This window comes from Salmo salar, chromosome 02 (genome assembly GCF_965601325.2).
Source record: "Salmo salar chromosome 02, fSalSal1, whole genome shotgun sequence".
NCBI lineage: Eukaryota > Metazoa > Chordata > Actinopteri > Salmoniformes > Salmonidae > Salmo > Salmo salar.
The window spans coordinates 24029412-24043447 of NC_138292.1; the positions used below are offsets into that span (position 1 = coordinate 24029412).

The window sequence follows — 14036 nt, forward strand, 5'->3', positions numbered from 1 at the left end:
AACAGCAGGTGCATTTCAAGAGCGGCAAATTTGAATCCAAATAAATGTCAAAATTCAAATTTTTCAAACATACAACTATTTTACACCCTTTGAAAGATAAACATCTCCTTAATCTAACCACGTTTTACGATTTCAAAAAGGTTTTACGGCGAAAGCATAAATTTAGAGTATGTTAGGACAGTACATTTACAAGAGTTGTGTGTAATGTTTTGTCAATTCAAAGACAGGGTCACCAAAACCATAAAACCAGCTAAAATGATGCACTAACCTTTTACAATCTCCATCAGATGACACTCCTAGGACATTATGTTAGACAATGCATGCATTTTTAGTTCTATCAAGTTCATATTTATATCCAAAAACAGCGTTTTACTATGGCATTGATGTTGAGGAAATCGTTTCCCTCCAATAACCGGCAGTCAAGTCAGCGTCACAAATTAAATAATTAAAATTAGAAAACATTGGTAAAATATTATATTGTCATTTAAAGAATTATAGATGTACATCTCTTGAACGCAATCAACTTGCCAGATTTAAAAATAACCTTACTGGGAAATCACACTTTGCAATAATCTGAGCACTGCGCCCAGAAAAATACGCGTTGCGATACAGACTAGACGTCATGTTGGGGAGATCTAAAATCGAAAATACTATGTAAATAATCCATTACCTTTGATTCTCTTCATCAGATGTCACTTCCAGGTATCACAGGTCCATAACGAATGTAGTTTTGTTCAAAAAAGCTCATCATTTATGTCCAAAAATCTCCGTCTTGTTAGCACATGATCTAAGCCAGCCGGACTTCTCGTCATGAACGAGGGGAAAAAATATATTTACGTTCGTTCAAACATGTCAAACCTTGTATAGCATAAATCATTAGGGCCTTTTTTAACCAGAACATGAATAATATTCAAGGTGGACGAATGCATACTCTTTTATAACGTATTGGAACGAGGGTACCCAACATGAACTCGCGCGCCAGGTGTCTAATGGGACATCATCGTTCCATGGCTCTTGTTCGGTCAGATCTCCCTCCAGAAGACTCAAAACACTTTGTAAAGGCTGGTGACATCTAGTGGAAGCAATAGGAAGTGCCAAAATATTCCTCAGCCCCTGTGTTTTTCAATGGGATAGGTTTAAAGGCAATACAACACATCAGGTATCCACTTCCTGTCAGAAAATGTCTCAGGGTTTTACCTGCCAAATGAGTTCTGTTATACTCACAGACACCATTCAAACAGTTTTAGAAAATTTAGGGTGTTTTCTATCCATATGTAATAAGTATATGCATATTCTAGTTACTGGGTAGGAGTGGTAACCAGATTAAATCGGGTATGTTTTTTTATCCAGCCGTGTCAATACTGCCCCCTAGCCCTAACAGGTTAATCTAACCACATTGTCCGATTTCAAAAAGGCTTTATGGCGAAAGCATAACATTAGATTATGTTAGGACAGCGCTGAGACAAGAAAAACCACACAGCCATTTTCCAAGCAAGGAGAGGCGTCACAAAAACCAGAAATACAGCTAAAATTAATCACTAACCTTTGATGATCTTCATCAGATGACACTCCCAGGACTCAATGTTACACAATACATGTATGTTTTGTTTGATAAAGTTCATATTTATATCCAAAAACCCCATTTTACATTGGCCCGTGATGTTCAGAAAATGTTTTGCATCCAAAACTGAATGAGCACATCAATTTACAAAAATACTCACATAAACATTGATAAAATTTACAACAGTTATTGAAAGAATTATAGATACACTTCTCCTTAATGCAACCGCTGTGTCAGATTTCAAAATAGCTTTATGGCAAAAGCACATTGTTCAATATTCTGAGTACAGAGCTCAGCCATCAAAGCAAGCTATACAGTTACCCGCCAAGTTCTGGAGTCAACAAAACTCAGAAATAGTATTATAAATCTTCACTTACCTTTGCTGCTCTTTGTCGGAATGTACTCCCAGGACTCCCACTTCCACAAGAAATTTTAGTTTTGTTCGATAAACTCCATATTTATGTCCAAATACCTCAATTTTGTTCGCGCGTTCAGATCACTATTCCAAAGGCACAATGCGCGAGAGCAAAACCCTAGACGAAAAGTCAAAAAGTTCCATTACCATTCGTAGAAACATGTCAAACGATGTTTACAATCAATCCTTAAGGTCTTTTTATCATAAATATTCGATAATATTCCAACCGGACAATAGCGTATTCATTACAGAGGAAAAAGAAGGAACGGCGCGCCTGTGTGACTGCGCAGTAAACAACTCATTGGCCTCAGGCAGTCCACTTGTTGAGTCAGCTCTTATTCTCTCCCCAGTAACAGTACAATCATGAAACAAGGTTCTAAAGACTGTTGACATCTAGTGGAAGCCTTAGGAAGTGCAAAATGAACCCTAAGTCACTGTATACTGTATAGGCAATCACTTGAAAAACTACAAACCTCAGATTTCCACACTTCCTGGTTGGATTTTTCTCAGGTTTTTGCCTGCCATATGAGTTCTGTTATACTCACAGACATCATTCAAACAGTTTTAGAAACTTCAGTGTTTTCTATCCAAATCTACTAATAATATGCATATCCGACCTTCTGAGCCTGAGTAGCAGGCAGTTTACTACGGGCACGCCTTTCATCTGGACGTCAAAATACTGCCCCCTACCCTGGAGAAGTTAAAAATATGATTTGTTGTTAGAAATATCTATCAGACACGATTATGACAATTACAATTATTACTTTATAATTACTTGTTAAATCACGTATTAATAAAATAATAAATGTCACATTAACAAAATAAATAAATACAATACCTGTTGTATATTGTTCACAATCTCTGCTGTGAGTTCATTGTAGACTCAGACGAGCAGCAGCATCCAGGTGCAGCAGGGACTTGAACCGGTGGTCTAAAGCGGTGCTCTTGTGTAAGAAGTCTTGGACACCAGGGTCAGCATATCTAGGCTCCAGGTTAACTCTGATAGCAGTCTTGACATCCCTTACTGCGGGTTCATCTTCATCAGATGCCACCATTGATTTCAGGATCATTGTTTTCATAGGCAAGACCATAGAAACTGATGGAATGCTCTCAGTGCATATCAGTGCTGTGACTGTTTTGAGAGGTTTGCACACTTTGATAACTTCCTCTGCTAGTCTTATGTCATTTTCAGACAAAGTCACAATATCTTTGACATTCTTCCTCACAGCTTGATCAGTCAGTGTAGAATACACTGCAACTTTCTGCTCAAGGTATCTCTCAACCATGTCATGGCTTGAATTCCATCTAGTAGGGACATCTTCGATTAGTTTGTGATTTGGCAGGTCCAGCATCTCCTGTTTTGTCTTGAAAACATGTGCAGCAGTTGTGCTTTTATGAAAGAAGGATACCACCTTCCTGATCTTTGCCAGGAGGCGAGAGATTGGATTCACTGACATTGCTTTTTGAGATGCTAGATCTGTGGCCCCAATCCAGCTAGTGCAACTGCATTTACAATATTTCTAGCGTTGTCAGTGGTCACAGGAATCGTTACATTATCCCTCTCCAACTTCCACACTGCAACTACTTCCCTTAGCTCTTCCCCCAAGTTTACACTGGTGTGACTACTCTCAAGGGGACATGTTTGAAGGACATGGCTTTTTATCTCCCACTCTGCTGTAATGAAATGAGCCGTTACAGTAAGGTAGCTCTCTGTAGCTCTAGATGTCCAACTGTCTGTTGTTAGAGCAACAGACCGGGTTTCTGACAATTCACTCTCAAGTTGTTCTTTGATTTTTTTGTATAAGGCAGTGTCATGACTGGCCTGTTCGGGTCAGGTTACCGTGGACCATAATCCTACAGACATAGCTGACCCCAGCTAAGTAACTCATGCAAAGATTTAGAGAGCAATTATGTGTTTTATCTCCAGTACACTGCCATTATTGTCAGTTATGTAGCTGCTCTACTGATAATCTCAGTGTGTCTTTGCTGGGATGACACAATCAATCTACTGCCGGAGAATATCAACACCAAACACATTGGTTCACCGTTCCACGGGAGCGGACAGTACACAGCATACCATAATGTTCTGAATAATGGCCAAGTCTACCTCGCTCCTTATTCCACTGAACCGCTTTGGCGCAACAAACACAAGTCCAATATTTATCAGAAACTGTTAAACTACCTGTTCACTACCATCCTGCTCTCCGGGGATGTGCAACTCAATCCTGGGCCTAACATCACCGAGCCGGCGATACTCACTGGAGTGGAAAGCAGTGGATGGCCTCATCCACTGATCGTCGCCGCTGCGGAAGTGGGTGAGTGCTATGGTCCCATGGTTTCTCTCGACTCACCCGGCTCCAAGATGGAATTTGACTCTTCAAACATATCCAAGTTGCTATATGCGATCCCTGACTCTGCTTCTGGTACGTAAGCTGTTTTAATTAGTTCCCCACATCCAGTGCAAGCGGGAGGGATTGTTCATTGCACTACCGAATGGCCCCTAATCAAAACAAAACAAAATGGCCTAAACCCAGCTGTCAGAAAACACAGAAAATGTAAAAATGTTCAATGTGTCAATCACTCTCGAGTCATCTGGGACCCACGAGCTAAGCCCTAGGGACTACTAGGGGGGAACTTGAACATTCATAGTGTCATTCCAAAATGTGATCAAATTCAACATTTTCTCGCCTTTCAGAGACATGGCTCCATAAAAACTCTCCATATGCTGCTTTGATTGTGCCTGGCTACATTGTTTTCAGGAGAGACATGATTGAAGGAAGAGGAGGGGGTCTGATGATTTACATTAAAGAACATATCCGATGTAAACAAATTGAGTGGTCATGTGATAATGAACTAGAATGTATTGGCCTGAATGTTACACTGTCTCCCCAAATGTATTTTACCCTTATTGGAATGTATAGACTACCTTCCACCAAAAGTGTGTTTTTTGATCAGTTTAATAACATGCTTAGGAAATTTGATTTTGGGAAAGAGGTGTGGTGGATGAATCAGAATTAGTTGGGTAACATAGATAATTAAGATGTTTTATTTGCATAATATGCTTATGTGAGATACTTGTCATTAGAATGTATCCCTTTGGACTCTGGTGTTGGCAGTGGCACTTTTCCCTTTGCTAGGGCTCAGTCACTTGGGGCCCAGAGAGGGGAGAGGTCAGGCTTGTCTTTCACATATCCCTGGTGCAATGCAGAATATCAGAAAGGGAAGAGGACAGAATGGAACATTGTCTTCATATGTGAATGTGTCTTTACCTATTCTTAAATCATGTGAAGGGATCGCGTGATTAATGGGGAAACAATTATTTGTCTCCACAATGTCTGTGCGCAAGTCACTCCCCTCAGTGAGCTTGTCCAGGAGTGGGATCAAGAGGGGGTTTACTTGAGATGGGAGTAACTAGAGTTGACAATTGATATATGCCATTGGATGAGTTGGTGTTTTTGTACTATGAAGTACCAGGAACGAGATTAGAACCTCGTCATAGGGACCAAACTGAACGATAATTTATAGCGAATGTTATCTGGCTAAGAGATACTCCTTTCTCAAATATAAAGTCCCTTTGTGAACTGTTCCTAAGATCTGTGGTTTGTCATGTACGTTGAGAGGGGTGTATCTTGGCTATAATAGATCTTTGTACTTTTATGTTGTCACTTTCAATTGTTCATTGGAGATAGCGCATCATTGAAAGTCAAGTGCTTTTGCAAAGCTCTTATTATCAAAGATGTAGTTTAAGTATAACTCTGACTGGTGTGTGAAGTTTGTAACTCTCCTCATTTGGTAATGCAGAAATTAGCCACCACAGACGTCATCTTAATGGGAGATTTTAAGATTAATTAAGAAGACAAGTCTTGTAGGAAAAACCCTCAAACGGATCACTAATGCCTTTGACCTTACACAGCTAGTTAAATGGCCAACCAGGGTGACTTGTTGCTCTAAAACACAGACTGATTTGGTGTTCAGTAATAAACCAGAGAGCGTGACTAAATCATTCAATATGGAAGATCATAATCTGACACATAGCCAGAAAGCTTTCTAAGAGCAGGTTTAACCTCTCTACTGTTAGAAAGCCGGATCAACTAAGAATACCTAAGAGTGAATTCAATTATTTTGAAAACGCAATTAAGGGAATTAACTGGAATGATCTCTTGTCCTCTCTCTTGTCCTATACAGATGTGAAAGTAGTCAGGTTTTTCTTTTCACAATCCAGACTACAATAAATGGCTTCCAAAAGAAAATCAAATCCAAACCTGGCCAAAAGAGCACTCTTCCTTGGCTCAATGGAGAAATCTGGAAATAGATTAAATAATGAGATTACGCTCTAAAAACAGCCCTGAACTCCAAATTAGAGCATGACAGACGTAGGTTTACCATGTTGAGAAATAAGGTGATGAAAGAAATCAGACAGGCTAAGACAAACTTTTTTATTAACATAATTGGTGAAGCAAAGGGAAATTCTAAATTGATCTGGGAGAATCTAAAAAAGTTAACAGGGAAAGACCATAGTAACACTGCAAAAAGAATAGAAATCATGGTGAATAAGAATCTAACACAGGATGCAGTCGAAATAGCAATAGCCTTCAATTCCTACTTTATTGACTCTGTCGGGGTACTGACACAGAACCCCTCCACTGGTTTATTGGGCTCAGTGCTAGTGAATGACGTTCAGCCTGTCTTCATCATAAGGGAGATTTCTGAGTCAGAGGTGAACAAGGTGATTAGCTCACTAAAGAACTCTAAAGCCAAAGATGTGTTTGGGCTGGACTATACCTTTCTTAAAAACTACAGAGTCACTCATTGGCCCCATTACTAAGGTCACCAACACATCTATTGGTCAGGGGGTGTTTCCAAGGGTATGGAAGTCGGCCATAATAACGGCCATCTTTAAATCGGGTGACCCTGCTGACGTGAGTAACTACAGGCCCATTAGTATACTACCTGTGGTGTCGAAGGTTGTTGAAAAGTGTGTAGCAGAGCAACTGATTGCCCACCTCAACAACAGGCCATTCACATTACACTCCATGCAGTTTGGTTTCAGAGCAAAACACTCCACAGAAACGGCCAACTGCTTTTTTCTGGAAAATGTGAAGTTCAAGATGGACAAAGGGGGCGTTGTTGGAGCTGTGTTTCTGGACCTAAGGAAGGCTTTTGATACTGTTAACCATGAGGTTCTTATCAAAAAAATTTTGAAGTTCAACTTTTCCCCCAATGCCTTTAGATGGATGAAACTCAGTGTGTCAAAGTGAGCAATGAGCTGTCGCCCACTCTTAGCTATGATGTGGGCGTGCCCCATGGGTCAATACTGGGGCCCCTCCTGTTCAGCCTGTACATTAATGATCTGCCTTCTGTCTGTACTGGGTCTGAAGTTCAAATGGATGCAGATGATACAGTGATATATGTGCATGCAAAGAGCAAACAACAAGCTGCACAATAACTCACTACTGTAATGGTCCAGGTCATAAAGTGGCTCAATGACTCGTGTTTGCATCTCAATGTGAAAAAAACTGTCTGCATGTTCTTCACAAAGAGGGCAACAGATGCTACTGAGCCAGATGTCTATGTGTCATGGGAGAAGCTCCAGGTGGTATCTGATTTTAAGTACCTTGGAATCATATTTGATTCCAACCTCTCTTTTAAAAAGTAGGTGTAAAGGTAATTCAAATAACCAAATTCAACCTAGGTAATTTCCGATTTATATGAAATTGTTTGACTACAGAAGTAGCAAAACTGTACTTCAAATCTATGATACCCCCCCACTTAACATACTGCTTGACTAGTTGGGCCCAAGCTTTCTGTACAACATTAAAACCCATTCAGTCTGTCTACAAACAGGCTCTCAAAGTGCTTGATAGGAAGCCCAATAGTCATCGTCACTGTTACATCCTCAGAAAGTATGAGCTCCTCAGTTGGGAAAATCTTGTGCGATACACCGATGCATGTCTTGTATTCAAGATCCTAAATGGCCTGGCTCCCCCGCTACTAAGTACTTTTGTTAAATAAAACCCAAACATATGGCAGCAGATCCACAAGGTCTGCCATGAGAGGTGACTGTATAGTTCCCTTAAGGAAAAGCACCTTTAGTCAATCTGCTTTCTCTGTGAGTGCTTCCCATGTCTGGAATACCCTGCAATCAGACACACATAACTGCACCACCTATCACACTTCCACAGAAAACATGAAGACATGGCTAAATGTCAATCAGATTTGTGAACATAATCCCTAGCTGTGTATTGTCGCTTTCCATGTTGTCTGTTGTCTGTAGCTTGTGAGGTGTGGAAACACTTTGTTGCTTTTATGGTTTTAGCTTTCTGGCGTTTTGTGCTATGTTGCTCTTTCTGCATGCTATGTCTTGCTGGTCCTATGTTGCTCTGCGTGTGCTCACTGCTCATTGATTGTCTGTATTTAAATTGTTTTTAATAACCTGCCCAGGGACTGGGGCTGAAAATTAGCTGGTTGGCTAAAACCGTCACTTTTACTAAAACGTTGATTAATGTGCACTGTCCCTGTAAAAATAAAAATAAACTCAAATTCAAACTCACACCCACCACCGGGGGAGAGATCAACAGGTATGAGGTAGGGGGTTTTATGACACCTCCCGCCCATTGTAAATCTTAAGGCAGCAGACAAAATCCCTTTGTCCTCTCATTATGGAGAACCTATCTCTAACCAGTAACATGCACTAAATGGACTTTGGGACAATATGTTTCGTCAGCCAAAATGATAGTACTGATGATACGTAGATGGAATATGAAAATGAATGTTGTTTTTGTTATGTTATTAAAAGTTAAATGGCGACTTTATAATTCAAACATTGTAATTTGAAGAGTTTTCACAATATGTACTTGATGTTTGCATACTGTACGTTGTGTGGAAAATGTCCAGATCAAATAGAATGTTTTTGTAAAGATGAAATGTGAAGTTGGTTGTCTAAATTGGATCTGAGTAAAATCCAGACCTTGCCTCGTAACTAGTTACGCCCAGAGAACTTGCCCTAAAGGTGGAAACACCTATTTCTGACCCGAGGGTATAAAACATGTGAGTTAAGAATTGACACATCAGTCTAGGTGACCCTGCGCTGCAGCCAAGGTCTGAGTAGTCAGCAACCCCAAAACATAACACAAGGTTGAAGACAAAGGAACCTTTTAACAATCTATGCTATGCATGAATAGCTGTGTCCAAGAGGGTGAATTCAAGCAGGACCACCGAGTTACCAATCTCCAAGGAATCGTGTGTCTACACTGTTTTCATTCACACGCTGGAACCATCTACACGGCTGATTAGCCGTCCTCAGAAGACCCCTTTTCAGAACAAGGGCGAGGAAACAGACCACTAAGAGAAAGGACACTGACATCGTGTGGACAATCAGAGAGTTACACCCGGTAACCACAGGAGTGTCGCCATCAGGGGAGAAGTCGGAACCCGGTCCACGAAGAAACACCCCATCAGAGACCTTCAACACGTAATTACATATTATATTCTGACCCATAAGAGCGGCAGTTCGGGGCAAGGTTAAGGTTAAACTAAGCATAGCTTACAAATGTACCCAAGTGTACCATTTCTCTCGTGCACTCTCTCTTTCTCTCTCTTTTGAAATCCCCATTTTGTGCGAGAGACAGCCCCCCAAAAAATTTGTGCGGGGGGGGGGGGGGGCACATGGGGAGATTGGCAGAGTCAGGTTGGAGACCTGAGCCAACTCCCCGTGCTTACTGTGGGGAGCGAGTGATCGAGCAAGCACCATGTTATGCTGAGATACGCACTGTGTCGCCAGTGCGCAGCTACAGCTCGGTGCACTCAGTGCAAGCTCCTCACAGTGCCATGCTAGAGTTGGCATTCAGCCAGGAAGGAGTATGCCTGCTCAGCGTTCCTGCTCTCCGGTGCGTCTTCTCGGCCTAGGTTATCCTGCGCCAGCTCTACGCACGGTATCCCCAGTTCGCCAACACAAACCTGTGCAACCTGTCACAACGCCTCGCGCTTGTCGGGCTACGGTGGTTATCCAGCCAGGACGGGTTGTGCCAGCCATAAGCTCCAGATCTCCAGTGTGCCTCCACGGCCCTGTATACCCTGTGCCTCCTCTCCGCACTCGCCCTGAGGTGCGTGTCATCAGCCCGGTGCCACCTGTATCGGTCCCACGCATCAGACCTCCGGTGCGCCTCCACAGCCCAGAACGTCCTGTACCTGCTCCTCACACTCTCCTTCCAGTGCGCTTCCACAGCCCATTACGTCCTGTGCCTCCTCTCCGCACTCGCCCTTAGGTGCGTGTCATCAGCCCGGTGCCACCTGTACCAGTCCCACGCATCAGGCCTCCAGTGCGCCTCCACAGCCCAGTACGTCCTTTGCCTCCTCCCTGCACTCGACCTGAGGTGCGTGTTACCAGTCTGGCGCCACCTATGCCAGTCCCACGCATCAGACCTCCAATACGCATCAGACCTCCAATGCGCATCCCCAGTCTGGAGCCTCCAGCGACACTCCCCAGTCCAGAGCCTCCAGCGACGCTCCCCAGTCCAGAGCCTCCTCAGACGGCCTGCAGCCCGGAACCTCCTGAGACGGCCTGCAGCCCGGAACCTCCTGAGACGGCCTGCAGCCCGGAACCTCCTGAGACGGCCTGCAGCCCGGAACCTCCTGAGACGGCCTGCAGCCCGGAACCTCCTGAGACGGCCTGCAGCCCGGAACCTCCTGAGACGGCCTGCAGCCCGGAACCTCCTGAGACGGCCTGCAGCCCGGAACCTCCTGAGACTGCCTGCAGCCCGGAACCTCCTGAGACGGCCTGCAGCCCAGAGTCTTCAGCGGCGGCCTGCAGCCCAGAGTCTTCAGCGGTGGCCTGCAGCCCAGAGTCTTCAGCGGCGGCCTGCAGCCCAGAACCTCCAGTGGCGGCCTGCAGCCCAGAGTCTTCAGCCCAGAACCTCCAGCAATGATCTACAGTCCGGTTCTTTCGACGACGATCCACGGTCCGGTGGTAATAAAGCAGAAGGATCAGCAGGTTGAGCGGGGATTACGCCCCGAACCGGAGCTGCCTCCTCTGCTGGAGGTTAAGGTTATGTGGACTGAATTTGAGCCACGACAAACAGGAGTTGCCCACCCTACCCTTCCTTTTGTTTTTGTTTGTTTTTTGTTTAAGAGCATTCGGAGTCTGCACCTTTGGGGGGGGGGTTACTGTCACGTCCTGGCCATAGTAAGAGGTTATTTTCTATGGTAGAGTAGGTCAGGGCGTGACAGGGGGTGTTTTGTGTTTTTCTATGTTTTATATTTCTATGTTTAAGTTCTAGTTTTTCTATTTCTATGTTGTTGTTTTTTGGGTTGATCTCCAACTGGAGGCAGCTGGTCCTCGTTGTCTCTAATTGGAGATCATATTTAAGTAGGGGTTTTTCTTCCTGGGTTTTGTGGGTTATTATATTTTGAGTAGTGTTTATTTCTCTCTGCGTCACGGTTTGTTGTTTTGTCATTTCAGTTACTTATGTATTGCAAAGTTTCACGGATTAAATAAAATGTGGAACTACAACCACGCTGCACTTTGGTCCGCTCCTTTCGACAGCCGTGACATTTAGTTTGTTAGTAAATAAATAATCAACTCAATTGGTGTGGTACGCACAAACTCGGGTTTGTGCAGATTCCCAGATTATGCGACATTCAGAATGAAACTGTAGAGGAAATGAATTAATTAGCGACTGTTGGACAATCGATCTTCTGATATTCTTTGAGTTCATTTGGGAAATAGAAACTCAGTAATGTCAAAACTTTCCCACAGTGCCCCAGGTTAATGAGTTAATAATTACCTGGTCCATTTAATCACATAATTATAAACAGTTAATCATTTGATGAACAGCAGTCGTCACATTAATCAATACAACGTTACGACAGCAGGTATTAATGTCTGGGCAAAATGTGTACGGGAAGGAATAGCGGCTCGACCACTTTAAGCGTTTCTGAACCGCGCATTCTCTACCACAGAGAAGGGTCTCATATCTGCCGCTATTAATTTTGCTATCGCGGCGTTGATTTCTTTAACCCTACCGTAGTCAGCCGCATATTGTTGCCTGAAGGCTGTGGGGAGTAAGTGGTTGCCGATTGGTTGCCGCTTCGTTTTTTCACCTAGTCCCACCGATTGGCACTTTGGGGTGATGTCGGCGCAAATGAGTAGTCATGTTACTCTCATTGCCACTGGAATAGGCTATCAACAATGAACAGAGCCTACATGTTGTAGAGGTTTTATACACCACTCTTTGGCAATCCCCGTTATAGTTTACAAGGATACCAAAATGTTCCCAGACGGCAGACCTGAATGACACTGGGGAATCTTCGAGTCCTGGCTCGCCAATGCTTGCCATCTTGCTCCTTTGCATTTAGCTAACTGCTAATTCCTTCATAAGCTAATTGCTGCTACGACGGTCTCTCAGCTCTGTTCTCTCTGGAGTGAAATAACTAATGAACGGAGCTGCATACAGCTACGAGACAACTTTATTACTATGTGGATATTTTACCCATGTTAATATATATGCCACTGGTTTATGCAATAATACTTTTTTTTACAATGACATATATATATATATACATTTTCCTAGCTATAATATATGATTAATGTATTGTTCGGTTCGCAGTGCGTACCGAACCTTGCACCGTGGACCCGTACCGTTTCACCTTTAGTATTCAGTCATACCAGACTCCTTGCATTGTGATCAAAATCTTAAATAAAATGTAGATAAAATGTCTTCATAAGTGATACTGCAGCACAACGGAACACATAACCAAACTCCAATGACACTTCAATAAGGAAGCTGCACAGGATTTCCCCTGTCATACAGTGTTACCCTCTACTGGTATAATACTATGCTGATCATAAATAACAATACTGGACTTTGGTGTTGAGATGTTTGACATAACAGTTTGATAATCCATCATTGTTAAAACACAACTTTTCCAACCCTGAATTTGAAAGTGATTATATTTCCCCAGCCCCATCAAACAGTGTCAGGTTTAGGCTGTCGAAATAGAAGATTGTACCTTTAGATCAGTAGAGGCTGCTGAGGGGAGGACGGCTCATAATAATGTCTGGAATGGAGTCAATAGAATGGTATCAAACACATCAAACACGTGATTTTCATGTGGTTGATACCACTTCATTGACTCTATTCCAGCCATTATTATGAGCGTCTTCCCCTCAGCAGCCTCCGCTGCTTTAGATAGAAAATAGGTTAGTTTGAGATGCTTCCTCAGTAGGAGGGACTAAATATCCTATAACTGAACACCACCATCAGGAGCCAATATTGTTTAATTTATTTTTAATTGATGATGGCCGTTGCCTCCTGACAGATTTCTCCCCCCAATTTCTGTGCTATATTAGTTTCATTAATTAATACCTTCTGTTGACTGTGACATATTATACATACAATAATATAATATACATCCAGTACATTACATACAGTATAATGTATATAAAATATACATTATTGACAAATACTTATAGAAATGTCATTAATATCAGGCATCATAGCATGGGAAAGAAACTGTGCATTAGTGACTTTGAAGTTGAACATTTGTGAAAATTGAATACTGAAAATGTTTATTTTTTGTAATAAAGGGAACTCTAAAAGAGATCCACAGCTGAACAACAATTTATTTATGTCCATTGCACTTTTCTCTGCTTACTTCTCCTTCAATTGTCAATTTTCAATTGTCCCTCTTAAAAGGAGCAATCTGCAGAATAGAACTTACAAATGCCTCATGAGCTTAGTTCAACTGTCATACCCCATCAGAACCCAAAATATAAGCTTGCTTTACTCCATTGTTTATAAACAAAGTAAATGTAAACAAACACTCAAAACATGGTTAAAACTATACTTTTGATATCATTGTTTTATAACAATAGAATATGTTTCTGAAGACTTCAACATTAATGTGGATGCTACCATGAATACGGATATTCATGAATGAATCGTGAATAATGACGAGTGAGAAAGTTCCAGAGGCATAAATATCATTCCCCCCTGAAAAAACGCTAACCTCCCCAGTTATTGGTAATGGGCGGAGGTTAGCATATTTTGAGGGCATGATCTT

General features: G+C 42.3%; 1 protein-coding gene across 3 annotated transcripts in view; it reads left to right on the forward strand.

Annotated features, from left to right (window-relative positions):
• The window catches only part of LOC123728689 (cell adhesion molecule CEACAM5), a 107157-nt gene that overhangs the window by 83464 nt on the left and 9657 nt on the right, over window positions 1-14036 (forward strand). The window contains exon 1 of one of the 3 annotated variants that reach the window (XM_082961087.1): window positions 7637-9447. The exons of 1 other annotated variant lie outside the window; for it this stretch is intronic. The gene's annotated coding sequence lies outside the window, so the exon portion shown is untranslated. Of the gene's footprint in view, window positions 1-7636; window positions 9448-14036 lie in introns of those variants that run through there. One more of the 3 variants, XM_082961085.1, reaches the window with a different exon arrangement.